At 37.6% G+C, this 6,000-nt stretch overlaps 1 long non-coding RNA gene across 1 annotated transcript in view; it reads right to left on the bottom strand.

Annotated features, from left to right (window-relative positions):
- Nucleotides 1–5,772, bottom strand: part of LOC118587463 — a 502,157-nt gene extending 496,385 nt beyond the window's left edge. The window contains exon 1 of the long non-coding RNA XR_004945457.1: nt 5,338–5,772. This is a non-coding gene — a long non-coding RNA (uncharacterized LOC118587463). The remainder of the gene's footprint in view (nt 1–5,337) is intronic.
- Between the last annotated feature and the right edge of the window lie 228 nt (nt 5,773–6,000).

Consider the following 6,000-nt stretch of genomic DNA (forward strand, 5'->3'; position numbering starts at 1 on the left):
CAGAGTTAAGTTTAAATATACTTACATACTAACTCTGCAAATCTTAGAGGCCAGTATTTTTCAGGTGATCAATGAAAACAAGGGGATTACATGCACTATATGCTAATCTAATATGATGCTACAACAAGCTTTGAAATTTCTAAGAAGGCATAGAACTGGGTCCGAATTACATCTTCTTATTCCTGTAAAGCTAACACTTCACTTTTTTTGGTGTCACCATTAATTAATTTTTATGATGGACACAGGAAAATAGTAGCTACACATGGATCCTTCCAATACTTAATGACATTATTCTGTCATGTTTTTCTCTTCTCTCACAGTTCGCTTTCACCAATAACTCAAAATATTTGTCAATGTTCATGAGAGATCCGATTTAGTATCAACTAATCTAATATAATCACCATCCAAACTTTGTCATTAGAACAGCACCAGTGACGTAAGCCTAAGAATAGTTTAAAATAGACTATCTTGGGATAAAGGCTCCAGATCCCTTATAAGGCTATAACCTGGAGTAAGTCTTGCTGAAAACAACATAAAATAAAATGATCACTAGCCAATTATTTCATATTTTGTAGGATAATAGGAGATATAGTAAAGCTAATTTGGTAAAGAATTTGAAGACCTGTATTCCAAAATAATTAAATGATTCAAAAGGAAAACCTATCTTATTTAAACACAGAATGTTTTATAAGTTTTCAGCTATAGCTCAGGACACTTAAATCAGTTCAGTGGCCCAATGAACCATGTAATATTTAATGATGATGAAATGTTACCTAAACAAAACTGATTTTCCAGCAATATAAGGATTAGTTTTAAAATTCCTGTCATCACCCACTATACATTCTCATTAATATTAATTTTAACTACCAAGAAGTTTGTGCATAATTCAGTAATGTCAAAGTCTGAGGTGCAGTTGTATCTCAGCAAATACTGCATTATTGTAAAGAAATTCTTATAGGAGATCCTGGTTGAGTTCAAGCAGATCCCCTATACTTTCCTACTGTTATGTTCACATTTGGTTTGAAGAAGAATGTCTTTTTAATGAAAGGATACTTGCTAATGTGAAGCTCAATGTATGCAAAGCTGGAGATGAAATTTGATAAATTGAAAAGTAAATTTCTCATGAAATTGACCATTTATCACTCAGTTCCTGTCAACATCAGTGACAACACGAACAAAATGGGATTAGGGACATTTGGAGAGATGAGGAGGTATTTCTAGGTCTTGTCAAGAAAACGTATCTGCTGTTTTAACTCCTACTGAATATTTCTACGAATATTATGAATATCACAGTAGTAATATTTTGTTCCACCTGGACCACCAATGTAATTAGTAGGATTTCTCTTCTTAAACCTTTTATGCTGTAGTTACTATGGGATGGGAGTAGAAGAAAATATCTACAGAGATAATAAGACCAGTGGATTTTTACTCTCCTGTCATGTTTGCATATGTAATAAGACTTCTATATCTAATGGCAAAGAAAGCTTTTTATGGCTCAGAAAGTTTAAACCATTTCATCATCATCCTGGCCCCAAATCAAGCTACCTATAACTCAGATAAACTTCACAGTTCTCATTGTGATAGAGACAGAAGCAGCCTCACACTTCCTAACATGCACAGGGATTACTAATCTATGTTAGTATAAACACACACATTCACATGAACTGGCTGCTGCACTTCTAAAAAGACCTAAACTCTGTAGTTTGTACATCATGAGTTGTGGACTATTTGGAACTACAGCTGGCAATTTCTTAAGTATATTGAGAAACTTTAAAAATGGTAACCCAGGCTGCTGGGTTCTTTAGGTTATTATGAATTTTGAAGGAATTACTGATTTTAAAATCATAGGGAAAATCAGCTTCATAATTATGTACTCAGTGTTACCCACTGAACCTCTATTTGGAACTGTTTAAAACATGGCAGTGATGGGAGCTCTCAGCCTAAGAAACATACTAAAGAAGACAAAGGCTGCAATTGATAAAGATAGTGATGGATGACACACCCACACCAATGTCTCCTAGACTCTGAAGAGTGCCATTGCCTGCAGTGCAGGAGAGAGGAACTCCAGTTCTTTGGCCCGATGCTTGCCTTTCTGAGCAGTGCAGAAGGGGCTTCGCTGGCACACACAGATTACATAATGCTTCAGAGCATATGCTCAATATTTTGCATTTTAAGTTATGGGATCAATAGTGGTAAACATCACCTACATTTAAGTTATGCAAAAAGAAATTAGTGTGTAAAACAATGTAAATTTTATAAATAGTTTTGGAAAAGCAAGTTCAATGACTTTAACTCAGGAAATAGAATTTTGATCAATTTAATTGTAATCTATGGTGTTTTAAAGGGTGAGTCTACATAAACTAAAGCCACTTAAAATTATCCTAATAGCCATTGCATTAAAACAGTATAATTTATTTTATTGACTTTTAATGGAAGTCATTTATTTAAAAAAATAAGTTTCAGACTAATTGAAAAAATAATAAATCCTATTTATCATAACCTACTAATCACATACATAGGAATATTCAATACTCTTAAACAGCAGGGAATTAGAAAATTTCATAATCCAAATTTAACTGTTAAAGAGTTTTATAAACTTCATTACGTTTTAGAGTGAACCAGCCTCTAGTGTGGTTATTGATCACAAGGGCTCAGGAGACAGACCTGCAGCTCTGACTTCCAACCAGCTTCCCTCCTGTTCTAGAGTGCTGAGAAGTTCATGAAACATCTTAGCATATCCTTCACACTAGTCTAGAAAATATCATCTCAGAACACAAAACTGGCTTACTGCAGACAGGCATGTACATAAGCCTTTGATGCCAGAATTTGAGAGTCTAAACACATAAATGTCTATATGTCTTTTCAGAGAAATCAACTGTCAATCTTCTAGTAACAGTATCAAAAAATATTTCACAGGTAATTAAAAATAATAGGTAATCAAGTATGTGTGATGGTGTGGATGAAATAAATTGCAATCATTCAAATATTTCAGCTTTGTTAAAATATTAGAATAGAAATTTTGATGACATGGCTTTGTGTCTGTTATAAAATGTGTTCAGCATTCCTGACTTCCGTCAAAGTCATCTTCACAATATCGTATGTAAACAACTTGTTATGATTTCATTTTAATCTTTAAAAAAATGTATCTTTTGTTATATCTACAAGAAAAGAAAAGTTCACGATACCTTTGCTAGCACAGCAGCCACTTGATGTCTGATTCTGGCAAGCACTCTGCCCTTCCCTGACACCCTCTGGTCCTGATTGCTAAGTCAGCGTGGCCAGCAAAGCACACTCTCACCTGCTACCTTTAAGGGAGTGCAGGCATCACAAATGATCAAATAAAAAGATACTGAAAGAAATGGATATCTGCAAATGAACTACAGCTTTCAGGCGTTTATTAAAGTATGAGTTTAAATATAATTTTTCACAATTGATTTATAATGTTTAATGAATAAACATGTCCTATTTGTAAAATTTAAGTTTTTCTCTCTTACTACACAATAACTACTAGGTTTCAGGCCCCCTCATGGTCGAAGGAATTTTACAAATCTTGAGAAATGTTCAGGTATATCAGCCATCCATTTAAACATTCCACAACTCTTTCCAGATACCTTCCCCAAAGCTTCTGACTCACAGCCACAGTCTAGCACTCTGTTTATCATCCTAATAATTTTCATGTTTTAAACTTTTAAGTATTCTAACTTTCTATTTAGTTGCATATGGAACCAAAGAGAAGTCTAAAAACTGTTTTGTTTTGTTTTTTTTACTGTTAGTTTTCAGAAGTTTTAGGTAATGTTAATGGGTACACTGACCCTTACCTCCAAACCTTAACCTTTACATTAAACACTCTGCTGGTGATGCAACCTCTTTCAATATCATCTGGCATTCCAGCTGAGATAGTTCAAAAAGTCTTCTTTCTATATTACATATATTGTTTTAAATTTTTACTCTGAAATGTGTTCTATCTACAATTAATTATATTCAATGGACCTTTTTTTTTTTAACACTGTATATCCATGATTTCAATCACTTTTAAAAATCTATTCTGATATAGTCATTGTATGCTTATCATTTAATCAGCGTAAGCATGCCTGCCAAGCTTAAGACTTGGGGCTTGTGCCTCTGAAGATCTTAACGTACTTTCAGCATTAAATGAGAAATTATGGGAAGAACCATAGGTGAGCTGCTTGTCACTGGCCACTAACACTTTGAAGCATTTCTTCATGTCTTAGCCCCAGTTTAGTCTAGGTATTAATCAGGATGTAGTCCTTGTAGCCCACTGTGACATTTAGAGGTAATTCAGTAGGTGTGCTGCAGCCCAATAGCAACCAATTACATTTACAACAGTTTGTTAGCTTAACTCGTTGTTTCTTTTTTATGATACTGTTATTTTAAGGTTTGGTACTGTTCGTATTCTTCTCTTCCATGGCTAAGACTCAGAATTAGAGCAGAGAGCTGAGTTACCTAAGTGACTTCTTTTCAAAAAAAGCATATGAACTGAATATGGGGAAAGCCTTACACACAGAACATTATGAAAGTTCCCTTCCAAGCCTGCCCTAAGATTATCACACTAAATTTTCTTACTCGTGCTAAGTTTACATAAAATTATTCTGAAATATTATGGGATTCATATTCTTTTTTGGAACAAAAAAATTTAATCAACCTAAAAAATTTTAGGTTGTCATAGCAATCCTCAGCTCACTGAATATCACAGTCATAGATATTCAAACTAATATTCTCTCCCTGCTTTCCTATAAAAATAAGAATTCGGGAGCACATATTCAGCAAACACATCTATGCACAACATGTAGGGAAAATAACTCTGCATAATTCAAGGCACTGCTTTTTTGAGTTCCCCAAACTTTGCAGAACTCTCCTTGCATCTTTACTGAATTTTAACAAGTTATAACAGCGCTAGATTTAGTCTCTATTCTTAGATGGTTCAGTCTATGAGATGCTCAGCCATGACCTGAGAACCCATTCTATTTCTTTTTCTTTCTTAAACAGTGTATTCCTTTAGTGAAAATCGTTCTTATCCATCCTGGCATGTGTCATCCCTAAATTTACTTGCTCCTATGTTTCCCTCTTGTTGCGGGTGGCCTTATGAGATACACAAATAGATTCTATACTTGCTTCAACTTTTCAATATAAAATCCCAGCAAAGAAAAATACTGTTTTCCCATCTTTAAACAAGCATCATTGGACAGCTTTTACCTCTGGCAACAGCACGGAAGGATGGTTTTGCAGAAGCGACTGTGTCAAAAACCCTAAGTGGCTGGGAGCCGAAGTACACCATCACAGGGAGCAGTCACCAGCGAAGGAATGCCATCCACTTACCAATGAGATTCCAGCTGCCTCTGTCCATTTCAGGGACTCTCAATCCCGCTCTCCCATCCTCCTGCCTTGGGCGCAGCTCAGATGGAGCAGTTCCTTGAGTGCTTCTCAGCCTGTGGCAGAAGAGAAATCGCAGAGTTCTGAATCCTTCACTGGGAATTCTCTTCAGGCTTGCCCTGCCTCTCCCAGCAGAGGGAACCCAGGTGAGGCATCCTCCTGGCCACCAGCTTTAATGGCACTTGGCTGCCGGCAGTTGCACGGGCGGAGGAGTTGGGAGATGCAGGCAGGTGCAGGTGGGCGCCTCCTCCCGCTGCTGCTCCGGGCTCGCGCGAATGCTCCAATGCGTCCACGCGCCCCGCGCCGCGCACCCTGACTGGCTGGGTCCCTCCAGGAGCGGCCGGCGCCCCTCCCGCTCCGTGCTGTCACCGTCGCCAGGCGCCTCGCTGCCTCGCGCTGCAAAGGCTCATTTAGCATGTCCCCGCCTGTAAAAGACTGTGTGCCTCAAGCAGGGCTTTGGATTTCTTTCTTTTTTACATGGTACTCCACTTGCATCACTGGCCAACCAGTATCGTCCCCCGTCCCCCCCCCCCCCCCCCCACACACACCTCACCAAAGTCGGGAAAGCTGATTACCCCTACCTGGCCACCTCTGGACGCTTCACGTTCA

The sequence above is a fragment of the Onychomys torridus genome, chromosome 7, assembly GCF_903995425.1.
Source record: "Onychomys torridus chromosome 7, mOncTor1.1, whole genome shotgun sequence".
NCBI classification, from domain to species: domain Eukaryota; kingdom Metazoa; phylum Chordata; class Mammalia; order Rodentia; family Cricetidae; genus Onychomys; species Onychomys torridus.